A 14892-nucleotide genomic window follows, 5' to 3' on the forward strand; every position below is an offset into this window, starting at 1 on the left:
AATTTCCTCTCCATGAAAACACAGATTTAATAATAGTCAGCATCCTTGTTATTGTTAGTCATTAGAGCTATCTTGCATCTGAGCCTACATTTCATCTTGCATCTAGGCCTTAATGGGATGCTGCAACTGTCAATTAGTCTCATTGCCTGCAAAGAAAAAGAGACTCAGAGCTGCTGGTCCTTGTAATACCTTTAGTGGTGATAAAAAGGAGATTTGGACATCAGAAAATGGTTGTATTTCAAACAAAGTGTCTGCAATTTTTATTCCAGCCCTGAGCTCCCCTCCTGATTAATCCCTTTGTGTGGGACTGAAAAGGTTGCCTCTGTGCTCTATGAAATCATATTTACATTTATCACCAGTGAGCCGGGTAGGAATCATACAGTGAGCTTCTATCCTTCCCTCTCCAAGCACCTACATTTGTTGCTTCATGAGCTAAAATGCTTTAATAGATTTTTTTAAGACTGCCTGTACCTTCTGTTGCCAGTTAGGATTGGCAGCATAATATTTTACTATCACCCCTTATTGCATTTAGAAAGCCCTCCCTACTTTACTTTAAGGGGAGTGATGTGTTTCATGGCTTCCAGACCTCACCCTACATCACTGAACCACCTCACACAGCAAGGAAGTGCTGCTACAGCTGCTGCCTGATGTGTGGTGGTAAAAACACCCTGTCTGGGGCCTGGGGATCCCAAGCAGCACTTCTGTTCCATCACCGCTCCATCATCTACTGTGTTTTCCTCTGCACAGGCACATGATATGCAGCAAGGGACACAGCAAGGTAGAGATAACAAGCCCAGCTATAAATTTGCCAGAAACCAGAAAAGCAAAACATGCTGTAACAGATCCAAGGCACACAGGGGCAACCCAGCTTCGATTTGCTGTATGCTGTACTTGTTTGCTATTGCAGGGTGACAGCAGGGGTAATTTCCCAATCCTTCGTCTTACAACCATCCACTGTTGGAGGTAAATCAAGACTCTTGGGATTTGGGGCACATTGTGGGGCTCAGAGAAGACATTTTTTATTTCCTCCCAAAGGAGATGCAGGTGCACATATATGTCATGGAATCATGGAATCATGGAATGGCCTGGGTTGAAAAAGACCACAACGCTCATCCAATTCCAACCCCCTGCTGTGTGCAGGTCACCAACCAGCAGCCCGGGCTGCCTGGAGCCACATCCAGCCTGGCCTTGAATGCCTGCAGGGATGGGGCATCCACAGCCTCCTTGGGCAACCTGTGCCAGTGCCTCACCACCCTCTGCATGAAAAACTTCCTCCTCATATCCAACCTAAACCTCCCCTGTCTCACTTTAAAACCATTCCCCTTGTCCTATCACCATCCATCCTCATAAACAGTCGTGACTGTTCACATCTCCTTTGCTATGGTCTCACTGCTACTCAACTCATGCTAAGTTGACTTGTGAATAAGTAATTATTGCCCAGCAAGGAATGTTCTGTGAAATAAAAACTTATTTGAAAGAAGAGGAGCTTTTCAGGCCACTACTGGGAGGCCTTGGCTAAGAGACAAACAGAAGCTGCCACCCACTCCATGGAGAAACACCTCCCAGAATGAGACAAAGTTTGCTTACATGCTAAGAAATTAAAACGAACGTTACTTTGAGATCAGAGGTATTCCAAGCAAGGTGGATGGAAAGTGGCAGAAAGGCAACCAGACCTTGGAAAGAAGGAGCTGTAACAAAATTGGATGGTACATAGTTTTTTTACTGATGAAGAGATAAAGATGGGCCCCTAAATTACACTGCTGAGTAAATATTGCATGATAAGAAGATTCTTTCCCAGAGAAAATGAGTGATTTGCTGTTAGCAGGTGCTGGGCTTTTCTTCAGTGACGCAGAATACGAACCCAGTACTGACTGCCAGAGGGCATTGCAGGGCTCTGCGATGAACCGTCCCACTAAAACAGAGGATAATTATTATTTCACCATCAATTTGCTCGTTATTCAGGAATCTCCAGGATGTTTGATTCCCCCATAGAGCCACTTCTGATTCATATTGCAAAATTTCTGCCTATGGTTTCTGCCTGGATGTTATGAAGCGTTTCAAATCGCAACGATCACCGGCAATTTTACTCGGAGACAATTCTGTGCAAAGTGAAAATGATTGTGTTAAGCCAGCCTGCTTGTCTGGAGTGATTTGGAAAGCCTTCTGAAAAAAATAACAAATAAAAAACCCCAAAAGAGATGTGCACAGAAATTGCAGCTCCACAGCTTACAGTGTTGTCTTTATTGCTGGTGATGACATTTCGTTGCATTTTTTTTTCTTTTCTAGATTTCCAATCTATGTTTATTCAGAGCGTTTCATTATGATCCTAAGTGTGAAAGAGCATAAATGATAGATTTTTTATTGCTTGTAAAAAATAAGAACTAGAAATGAATAAAAGGAACAGTCAGCCTTCAGAGGTGCTGCAGCTGGAATGTGTTTTCATGCTTATTGCAGAAATATTACATAATGCTACAATGTCATTGCCTCTGAGGTTCATTCAAATATTTATCAGCAAAACTGATGTTTGAAAATGACCTGTGATAATAACAGACACAGAGAGAAGCAGCTCTCATTTGGCTTTTGCATGCTGATGGCAAAGCCTTTCTAATATTTGGGTTGATGCAAACCCAAGTGCCAGGTGCCAGTCCCAGAGAAATCAGCAGCATCCAGGGGCTGTGCAACATGTATTTCTTTTAGAAGGAGGAAAATGGATTTCACAACTATTTTGTGGTGCCTTCTAGAAGAGATCTGTACCTTAATCATCATTTTTCATGTGGGGAAACTGAGGAATAGAAGGAGAAAGAGCAGAATACAGTGGGTTGATGTGTCATGGAGGGCCACAGTTAGAGGGCATGGTGGGGATGGGTTGGGGCTGGACTAGATGATCCTGATGATTATAGAATCATAGAATAGCTCAGGTTGGAAAAGATCTCAAAGATCACCAAGTCCAACCGCAACCTAACCTTAATACTACCCTAACTCTAACAACCCTCTGCTAAATCATGATCCTGAGCACCACATCCAAACGGTTTTTAAACACATTCAAGGGCAGAATGACTTTCCTGGTCCTGCTCACCATTCCATTCCTGATCCAAGCCAGGATGCCATTGGCCTTCTTGGCCACCTGGGCACAATGCTGGCTCATATTCAGCCCACTGTCCATCAGTACACCAAGATCCCTTTCTATCAGTCAGCTTTCCAGCCACTCCTTCCCAAGCCTGTAGGGTTGCCTGGGGTTGTTGTGACCAAAAAGCAGGACTTGAGATTCGGTCCTATTGAAACTCATGCAGTTATACTTTGGCCCATCGATCCAGTCTATCCAGATCCCTCTGCAGTGCCCTTCTCCCCTCAGGCAGATCAATGCTCCCTCCCAGTTTTCCCTCTTTTCCAATCTTAAGGATTGAAGGATTCTGTGATTCCCTCGAGATCACTAACAGCTTTAGCTCAGCATAGCACTATTCCAGCAAAAGAATCCACCTTGGCTTGGTTTTTAATGCATTTGCAGGGCACATATTTTTGACTTAAAAGGGGAATGTTCGTGGATAAATTACTGCTGAAAATTAAACGCAACACAGAAACTTCACAATATGGGAATTTATTCTGTACGTCGATATAACAGTATTAAGCACACAAGTAGTTGGTGGGAAGCCAAGGATATCATGAGAGACATCTGAGGGGTGTATTTTATCTCTGGCTGTTATATGCATTTAAAAACAGCATGAGCAATGTGTATTATAACAGGAGTTACTGACCCTAGTTGTACTGAGTATGTGTACATATGGAGGAGAAGGCTGTAATGACAGTCCCTCCACATTCAAACATTTATGTGGCAGACAGCTTCACTTAGCAGAACAAACATATCTTATATATTCACTTTCAGCAAACAAAAAGTATTTTAAGAATCTCATCACAAAGAGGAAATCGGTTGAATCTCAGACTTTTATCCATGCCAGCACTTCTAAAATTTTTCTTTCACCACTTCTTATAAGGAAGGTGGGAAACTACTCCTGAAGGTTGAAAGATGCTCAGCTATGGCACTGCAGAGTGCTGCAGAGGCTTCTGGAATAATGTAAGGGAATCAGATGAATGCCTAACCCTCTTCTTTGGAAAGGCTCACAGAAGAATGAGGCAATGAAAAGAGGATAGTTAAAGAATATAGAGGCAGATGAAACGAGTGTCTTTAAAGCAGCAACATGGGTGGATGGAAGCCAGAGGAATGAGAAATAGAAGGGAGATGGAAACAGCTGTAATTGGTTAAACTACACATTTCTGAGCTGGCTGAAGAGAGGATGCTATAGCCTTTATATTGGGTTTTATGCTATTTAAGTAAGAAAATAATCAGATTGTAAGGTGGAGATTGAGTGAATGAACATGTTGATGTGAAAAAAAAAGAAAAAAGAAGAAAAAGATTTGTCCTGGACATAGATGGCATTTGATTCTTGCTGATCTTATTGTAGGGCAATACACATCATGAAGAGCCAGTACTTTAGGATAAACTGCTAGGATCAGACTGTGCTTCAAATGAACAGAGAGCAGGTGCAAAAGTTGTGTGTAAAATAAGCAACATGTGAGGAACTCTTTATTTCAAGTGTAGAATACCGCTAGCTACTCGACATTCTTTTGCTTCCAACCCCTAGCTTTTATTTTTCTTCCCTCTGCAGAGTTTGACAGGCTCCTAGGAGTAAGTATATTATTACTGTGAAGATGTAATCTAATTTAGTGCTTTCATATGTTCATATTACAACAGAGGAAGACAGAAAAAAATGTATGAACTTGCCTTTGGTTATTTGCATAGTTTTTTCATGGTTAGGTAAGGGCTTTGTCATATTTGATGTAAGGCAGTCAACTTTCAGCTGAAGGAGAGAAAGACAGTTTACATAGAAAGGGAAGAAAGCACATATACATAGCAAAAAGCTGGAAAGAAAGAAAAAAGAAGATGTGAATATAATTAGCCTTTATGGTTCAGCAACAAAGAATATTCACTACTACAGAATTTGGCTTATGAAATGGGGAAAATCTAGTAATAATCACAAACATTCCTTTGATGCAAATGCAAGTAGGATAGATTCTGTAATGGTTAAAGTCCCATTTTCGCTTACTGCTAATGACTCATGGTAGAAGGCACTATCTTGTACAATAAATCATTGTAAAAAACCCAGGTTGGATGAGGCCCTGTGCAGCCTAATCTACTGCCTGGCAACCTTGCCCATGGCAGAGGGGCTGGAACCAGGTGATCTTTACGGTTCCCTCCAACATAAGCCATTCTGTGATATGCTGTGTAACACCTAAGACCTGAAATAGCATAGTAAGAACAATAATGTTAATAAAAAGTGTAAGAAATGGAGGTGGTGAAGTTGTTCTGAAGGAAATATGAAATGATCAAATTACATTCTCCAAATAAAAGATGACTGTATTATGCCACATAAATGACTGTCTCAGGTAAAACAACCATAAGAAGAAACACCATGAACTGCATTTAGAGACATAGCAGTGACCTTCTTCCATTAATGCCTTTTCTTTATGGCTTGACTAGAATGGATTTGAAGTTCATACAAATCATACACCTACTGCAGCCCACACTAGAATGCTATTTGCTTCCAGCAGCTCCTGTTTTGAAGGAAAAGAGATCTCCTGGTGTTCTATAGCTGAGATTTTTTTTCCAGCTCTCTTCTTTTTGTAGAAGAGAATCTCCCTCCAAAGGTCCTTCATGCAAGTCTAGAACAGCAGATGTTAGACTTTGGTCATTTTAAGTGCCAGAACCATGGACTCTTTCCACAACATTTGGACTATTCCCACCTTATAAGGAGGAGTGCAGTAAAAGATTTAACTCAATACATCCTGTCAGATGCATTAGAAAGAAATTAGAAGAAAACCATTTGACTGCAAGGTTAGGGGAGCCGTCTGTCTATGCCTACAAGTAAAGCAAGGCAGAATGATCCAAAGTGACAAAAACAGCTTATAAATCAAGACAGTTCAGTTGGGAAGTGAGACTTTTTAATTCAGCAACAAGCTGGTCATTAATAACTCCTGCAAGATCTGTCTGAGGAGGATGAAACGCAGTGTTCAGCCACTGCAAAAGAACCTGTCTGAAAGATGGTGGAAGATACGTGATGTTTGGAAACTGGATGGATCAGTGACTTCTCCCTCAATGTGTTCTTTAGTGCCTTTATGATATTATAACTAAGAAGAAAATGTCAGGGTCAGAGCTTACGCCACACATCCTCAGTGTAGCAATCTATAGGGCAAGAATCACCTTCAACATCCTCCTCAGTTTGAAGTTTGAGTTGAAAACTTTCTAGGGTGGATCTGATTTTAAGAAAAGGATTTAGAAATTCTGATAAGTATCTGCACACTGCAAATACAGCATGAACCTCTGAGAAGGGTCTTCTGCTTATCAGCTCCATCCTGATAAATCTCCCTGAACATTTTGGTGTTTAAGGAAGGCTCTTCCCATTCAGCTTTCAGTGGACATCTATTTATTTCAGTATTTTGGTTTATGCACTTAATCTAGTATAATACCCAGTCTCCTAAGATAAATATGAATAAGGGATAGTCCTCACACAAGTTCTTATTTATGGTTGCACAATTTCAATTGAAAAACGAAACAAAGCAAACAAACAGAACCCACAAAACCTTATATTAAAAACAAAACAAAACAAAACAAAAACAACGATTATTAAAACTTTTCTATGTTGAACTCCATAAAACTTGGCAGTGGAAATTCAGAAAGAGTTCTCCATAAATCGTTTAAAGCCTCTAGCTACAAATTTTTAATTTACCAGAAAAGTCATAGATGTTTTTGCCTTGGTATATTATACATATGCTATATATGGTATATATATACCACATGCTATATGGTATATATGCTGCTCTTTCTGATCCTTTGGTTGGCAAATAAATATTTTGTTGCCACTGTTTCAAAGAAAAATGTATTTGAATTTACATTTTAAGAAATAATAAATACATTGGTATATGCTTTTCTTATATTCATTTGATATCTTTCAGAAGTATATGTTGATGTCCTCAGTCGAAGTACCTCAACATTCAACTTTTTGTCCTTGAGCTCCATAGTCAAAACAACAAATATTTAAGACTAATTAGAACAAAATTAGAATTCTGGGAGGAAAAGTGCAGTTCTAAGGCACAAAATTATTGTGTAATTAGCTTTTGTTTGATGAATAAGTGGAAAAAAAAAGGACAGAAAGGTTTCTTTTCAGAACTTTCCAACTGAAATGTTGTGACAATTCAGGCTCCAATTTGACGTGCTTAACAAAATGCTTGAGTTGATCTAGAAACAAAATTCATCTTTTTTTTTTTTTCAAACTATGTGGGCAAAAAGATGCTTTGGACTGATCCAGAATGATAAATATATATTATATAAATATTTATTATATAAGTGTATGCTATAAATTTCTCTCTCTCTAAATATACATTATATAATTTATTATATAAGTTGCTCTTTAGATGTGAACTGAAAAACCTCCAGTTTTCTTTGCAAGTCAACTTTATAACCTCTCCATTGCTATGTGGCTCTTACAGCCTCATATGAGATACTTACACGACTGAGTGTCTTAGGACTTTCCTTGCTTTGTGGCTCCCATCTTTAGAGATAGATCTCTCCTATGAGTGTCAGGGTACGTATAAGACAGCCCTGTCTGCCCACTGTCCATAAATAAGGGCCCAGAGTGTTTGTACTATGAATCACATTGCAATGCCTCGAGTTATATGTGACGTATATTTTCTGATATGAGATGTGTTACTATTGAGGGGAAAATGATTTCCAAAGATACTTTTTCTTCAAGAACGTCTCACTCATTATTAGGCATGAACAAATTATTACATTCAGTTCCTTGAATCTGTCCTTCACTTGATGCATTTTTCTGATTAAGAGCTCTAAAGCATTCTGTGAATGAAAGACACTCTTGAATCTGCTTCCAGTCCATAAACATAAGAATTCTTGATTTGATTTTTGGTTGAGTTATGGAATATTACTGCTCTTTGATGGGATAAACAAATGACCATGTGTGTGGATTTAAGGTTAATGTCAATGCTAAATTGAGACGCAGTCTTGAAATTTGACCAATCAAAGCTGCAGAAAATCTGGAGAAAACTATGATTTTCTTTTTTTGTTTGAGTTTCTGATTAAACAAGCTCACTAAAAAAGTTGTTAATAACTATATAGCGTATTTCTTGACTTCAGCCCCACCTCATCCTCTTCCTGAATAAGTTTTTCTTTTGGAGGGTTTTGCTGATCTTTGCATGAGGATGAGAAACATAAGTTAGGGTAAGTTAAAACAGCCAGATGTGAACGCATCTTTCTTTTGGACAGTAAGAGCTGCCAAATCACGCAGATTGACCACACTGTGATTATGTGAGAAGGAACATTGTGTCTGATGGTACCAAGAGGCAAGGGAAAACAAAACTAAGAACAAAATTAACAATTTCAAGAAATAATATCCATCTTCGACCACTCATCACTACGCTGCTTTCCCATGAGCATTAAACCCAGAAGATGTGTTATGTATTGTTAGCTCTGGTCAATGGAAAGCAGCAACCAAGTGCAGTTTTTAGCACAGTATTCTTGTTTTTTTTTGTTTTTTTAGGGGTGAAGGCTTGTGGGAGGAAAGGCAAGAGGTGTGATAAAAGAGAGAGCTATCTTTAAATAGCACAAGTTGTCAATGATTTGGTCAGATAGATGAATTTGTAACATACACTTATATAATAAATATTTATATAATATATATTTATCATTCTGGATCAGTCCAAAGCATCTTTTTGCCCACATAGTTTGAAAAAAAAAAAAAGATGAATTTTGTTTCTAGATCAACTCAAGCATTTTGTTAAGCACATCAAATTGGAGCCTGAACTGTCACAACATTTCAGTTGGAAAGTTCTGAAAAGAAACCTCTCTGTCCTTTTTTTCCACTTATTCATCAAACAAAAGCTAATTACACAATAATTTTGTGCCTTAGAACTGCATTTTTCCTCCCAGAATTCTAATTTTGTCCTAATTAGTCTTAAATATTTGTTGTTTTGACTATGAAGCTCAAGGACAAAAAGTTGAATGTTGAGGTACTTCGACTGGGGACATCAACATATACTTCTGAAAGATGTCAAATGGTATTCACGATTTAGATATCTAGAACTATAAATGCATAAATATTTTATCCTTTAAATAAATAAGCCTAAAAAAAAAAAAAAAAAAGCAAACCACAACTACAAAATAAAAGTCCATATAGCTTCTTCTTTTGGAGAGTGGATTGTATGGCAGTGTATGACAGCGGAATGGAAGATGTCTGCACTGCTCCACCAGAAATCCATATCCACCCTTGAAAGTCTCTAGAAAAAAATACAAACAAAGGTCAAGCATTAAGGTACAAATGCCCTAATCTATCTCCTAGCAACTGAAATATGTCTCGGAGATATTCTGAGCAAAAGTAGCCTTCTGGTATTTAACTACCTTTACAGACCTTTCCTCTATGGATTTCCTTTGAACCCTTGGAAGCTTGTTGCATCTGCCAGGTCATATAACTTCTTAGATGAATATTCTTTGTGTTGTTTTGAGCCAAAGGTCCCTGATTTTGTTTGATAAATTCTTGAATTAGGAAGGAGAGTGGACATTTTTTCTTATTCACCCTCTCAGTGCTGTTTTTTATAAACTTCTACCATTTTCCCTCTCAGTAGCCTCTTTGGAAAGCTGAAGAATCCTCATCAAGCCAGTTCTTATAGATGATTCATTCCATACACTGAATTCACTTTCCAACCTCCTGTCCCATTTTCTACATTGCTGTTTTGCCCACTTTCTCTCTATCAGTGATGCTCATACATATTCCCTTCTGTAGACTCCCCTTAGTGGGGATGTAACTTTCACTGGAGAGATGATTCACGCTATTTAGTTTCTTCAACCAGCTGATCATGAGTCACAAGAGTCTGTCAGACGACCAGTTCCTTAGCTTGCTTACCTGGGAAGAGGAATGAGCAAATTCTGCCTTCGTGTCCAGTGAGCTGATGGATCCAGAAAGTAGAAAACAGGGAAAATAGCTCTGATTTTAGTAGTAACATTTCTCCTGACTTCATGAAAGGTACAATATAAGAGCCCTGGACTGACCACCTGCACTAAACACTCTTAGCAGGCTAAAGCTATCTCAGATATTCCCTTGGGACTTCTAGCCTCACCTCCGTGTACTGCAAACCAAGCCTGGTGTGTGTCTTCCCCTTCACATTTTACAGAATAGTCAAATCAAATATGGCATCTTCTGCAGAGAACAAGAGTGAGGAAAGTGGGTAAAATCCATAATGGAGAGAGTGGAGGCAGATAAAGGGAGGAAGAGCTCCTGGATGCAGGAATCAAGGGATTTCTTTCAATTTAATTCCCTTTCAAGGCATCCAGATCAACAGGCTCTTGTCCAGACAGCTAAGGTGAATTTACTGCAGCTCATCTTCTCACTGATGGCTTCTCTCACACCCTCTGCTTCTTCCCAACATCCTGAGATAAACATGTATGTGGGCTGAGCTGCCTGACATTTACTGAAGGGTAAAAGTAGGTACACAACAGTATACCTTCTGCTCTTTATTTTCACACTTTAAGTTACCTCTTCTTAAGACAATGTTGTAGACCTTTGCCTACACATCAACCATGTCCCAGTTAACCATACAGATGGCGTATTTAGCATACTGTGTTCTCCCAGGATGTGGACATAGTTCTACTAAGAGGAATGTCTTAAACAGTACAGCTCATTTCCATAGCTAGAAAGGGTATAAATGACTGTATTTTCTTACATAATTAGCTGTTTTCTCCCACTCTTTACCTCCATTAGATCTTGCCTCCAGAAACTAGGAGGCATCTATTTCTGACTGTTAGCAATCTACTAGTTGGCAGGAAATTACTAAGGAAAATGCAGACCCTGGTGTGGCCCCTATCCTTGTAGAGAACAGGATGACTGGTTGAGTAGCTGAGGCTTCTCAAACCTCGTAACGAAAGATGGATTTATCTTATCAGACCTTAGAAGCTCACTCTGTGAGTGCTGGCAAGCTGGACCAGTGTTCACAGTATCACAGAATCGCAGAGGTTGGAAGGGATCTCAAGAAATCATCAAGTCCAACCCCCTGCTACAGCAGGTACACTACAGCAGGTTGCAGAGGTAGGTATCCAGATGGGTCTTGAATATCTCCATAGATGGAAACTCCATCACCTTTCTGGGCAACCTGTGCCAGTGCTTTGTCACCTTTATCGTAAAGAAGTTCTTCCACAGATTTGTGTGGAATTTCCTGTGTTCCAGTTGTTGGCCATTGCTCCTTCTCCTACCACTACAGACCATTGAAAAGAATCTAGCCTCATCCAATTGCCTCCTGAACTTTAGATACTTATAAACATTGATCAGATCCGCACTGGAGAGAGATGGGTACACTTAGGACACAGTTCCTTTGAGCTATATTCAGTATTTCTTTGGGCCGAGACGGATCAAGCTTTGCATTCCAGTGACTGCATTGATGAGACCTGACTCTAATATGAAGGGGTAGATGGTTAACCAGCTGAGAACTAGCTGTTAGGTCAACTAAATCACACCTGAGATGTCAAAATAAAAGGACAAGGACCTTCCAACAATACCTTTACCCTAATCCCAGAAAATACTCTTGCAGCCAGCTTGCCGGTGTCCTGACCCTCTGTAGGGTGATGGATGGCTGTCTAGGTCATTTAGCAAAAAACCATGCTTTTCTCCCAGGAAAGCTTCTTCTGTCCCCACCAGTTCCTCACACTGGCCAAAACAATTGCTATCATGCTTCACACACACTTAAATAATTAAGAGCTATTTAATGGACTGCTCATGAGGATAACAAAAAAGCACCGCTCGCCTGAAAATGGCTTAATTGTTTTCTCCCAAAGAAAAATTCTCTTTTTCAGAGAGCAAAATTATTCGACAGACTCTCCTACTACTTCAGTAGGAAACCTGAAACGGATAGCAGCCGAAATCATCTAAGGCAGTCCAAGTGTAGTTGGATGTGGGCCACCAGATGATTCTTCTGGCCTGCTGCCCTTCCCCTGGGAAAGGCAGGGAGCAGATGTTGTAGCAGCACATAATAACTGAACAGCTGGGAACCTTCTTCCATGCTTAGCATTCCAAAGGGACTTTCCATAGTGGGACTTCTGTTTTTTTTTCAGGTACGATTATAATTCATAAATTCTGAGAGTTTTTGAAGGGATCTGGTAAATGCTTTTTGGTTGTTTTGGTTGTTTTGTTTGGTTGTTTTGGTTGTTTTGTTTAGAAGGGTTATTTATTTCTGCAGGATGCTTTTCTTGGGATGAACAAATATTTTGCTGTGCAGGTTTGGGATACAGAAAAATGAGGTCTGATGAGATCCTTCTGAGTAGTATTTAGCATCTATGTCTGATTTATTTTCTCTTGAACTTCTTTATACAGCATGGAAATCTAGCTTGGGCATGTATCCTTTGTAGACATCCAAAGTAGGTACAACGGATGACATCATGAAAGCACTTCTCTGTCTTTAATTTAAAGAATGCACAGGGTGATCAGATTTTTAATTCATACTCTTTTTTTCCAGTTACATTTAGCAAAGTTACTAGAAGTTGGGAGATGTGGCTACGGAAGTTGGTATAAATGGAGAAAGTGCAAAGTAGAGCTTTTGAAAAGTCTAGATGATTATTTGGACTGTTCCACGATGCTTCCACAAAGCTGGATGCATTCATAATGTGTGCATTCTTTGCATTCTTTTCTCGGGAGAAGGCACCTATGCAGCCATGGGGCTGTTAGGGTCCCAAGGGAAAAGAACAGGGCTGCCTCATTCAGTGCTTCTGCCTCTGGATCTAGATCCCCTCAGTCTGCTCCACACAGACTGAGAGCCACAGGAACTGTAACACACAAGTGTGTAGCTGAGTCATGGATATTCACACTGGATAGGTAATGGATTTAGTTGCTCCTCTGCATAAACTGCTTTGTTTTTATTTTGCTTAATCTGAGAAAAGGGTAAAGGCGAGGAAGATTTGAAATGAATTTGTATTCTAAGAAAGATGGAAGACAGAAAATGAAGGTGAAGAGTTCCCACTTTGGGAAGAACAACAATATTGAAAACCCAACACTGGGAAATACTGAGGTGATTGGAAGAATCTTATCTGTGGGCAGCTGCTTCTACAACATGGGAAATATGTGTTGGGATGCCAGTTCTATACCAAGTTCCTGATGTGGATCTGTGGGTCCTGAGAGAAGTATGGTTGTCAGCTGCAAAAGCAGTGTGAGACAAAGTGTTTTCATGGAATATCCTGCCAAAGGGCTCCTCTACTCCTGCTATAGCTGTTCAGATTCTGTTATTGATCATTTCCCAGATCTGGAGAGGTTTCACCCTTGAATGCCTCTCTCCGTAGAAGAGAACAGGGACGGGACATCCAAGATGGACCCCTTGGGGACACCACTTGTCACTGGCCTCCACCGGACATAGAGTCGTTGACAACAACCCTCTGGCTGTGACTATCCAACTAATTCTCTATCCACTGAACAGTCTATCCTTCAAACCCTTTTCTTTCACATTTAGAAAGGAGAGGATGGATGTGGGCCACGTGTCCATCTGCAAATGCCATCTAGAAAACACTGCTTAGAATGAGCAGCAGTGAGCTGCAGGGCCATGTAGGGCCGCCATGAGCTGCAGGGGCATGAGGGGTTGTAGGGCTGCCATGAACTTCAGGGCTGTGAGGGGCTGTAGGGCCACCATGAGCTGCAGGGCCATGAGGGACTGTAGGGTTGCAGTGAGCTGCAGGGCCATGAGGAGCTGTAGAGCATGAGGGGCTGTAGAGCTGCCATGAGCTACAGGGTCATGAGGGGCTGTGGGGCCACGGGGGGCTGTAGGACTGCAGTGAGCTGCAGGACTGTGAGGGGCCATAGGGCTGCCATGAGGGCTTGTAGGACTGCAGTGAGCTGCAGGGCTGAGGGGCTGTAGGGCCACGAGGGGCTGTAGGACTGCCATCACGGGCTATAGGGCCATGAGGGGCTGTAGGGCTGCCATGAGGAGCTGTAGGGCTGCCATGAAGGGCTGTAGGGCTGCCATGAGCTGCAGAGCCACGAGGCAGCTGCACCCCAGAGGCCCTTTTGTCTCCAGTGCGTACTGTGGGCTCACATCCACCATGCAGCCCCAGTGCCCCTTCTGCGGGACTGCCATCCGGCCTCTTTTTCCTCATTCTGTACATATATCCAGCACTTGTTCCCGTTAAACGTCCTGCTTCGCTTCCCCTCAGGTCCCTTTTGTCACTTCGCTATCGACTTTCTGCAGTTTGGGGAGAAGCTGCCCCACCTCACCTTCAACTCACGCTTCCTCCCATCCAGGGGCAATGCCTGCCTCCATCCACCCCATCACCCCGTTCTGCCGAGCCAGCTCCGCTAATTAAAACGAAATCAAGCGGCGAGGCAGCATAGATGGTGTTGAGGAGACAGAGAGAAAGAGGAACCGGGAGAGGCAGAAGGAGGAAAAAAAACAAAACAACAACAACAACAACAAAAAAATACAAAACAAAACAAACGGGGGTGGTGGTGAAGTGCTTGATTTAAGAAACTCGATTTAATAACCCCCGCCTCCCTCTGCTTCTCATTGGTGGTGCCTTCGTTCTCCTCCATATTAATGAAGAAGCCGGGGAGAGGCGATTGGCTCCGCTTCCCTTTTGCTTTCTTCAGGCACTCGGGGGAGGAGGTGTTTGCATTTCTCCGCAGGAGCAGCTCGTTTTGCAGAGCATTGTCTGGGTACGAGAACCGCACGCACAGACAGACAGACAGACAGACACACAGCGGTACGGGGGGAGCACAGCACAGCCCCGACCTGCAGGCACACAGCATCCGAGCCGGCCAGAATCCCCTTCTCCTCCCCCCACTTCCAGAGAAAAACACCCCCTTA

This window comes from Meleagris gallopavo, chromosome 6 (genome assembly GCF_000146605.3).
Source record: "Meleagris gallopavo isolate NT-WF06-2002-E0010 breed Aviagen turkey brand Nicholas breeding stock chromosome 6, Turkey_5.1, whole genome shotgun sequence".
In the NCBI taxonomy this organism is placed as follows: Eukaryota; Metazoa; Chordata; class Aves; order Galliformes; family Phasianidae; genus Meleagris; species Meleagris gallopavo.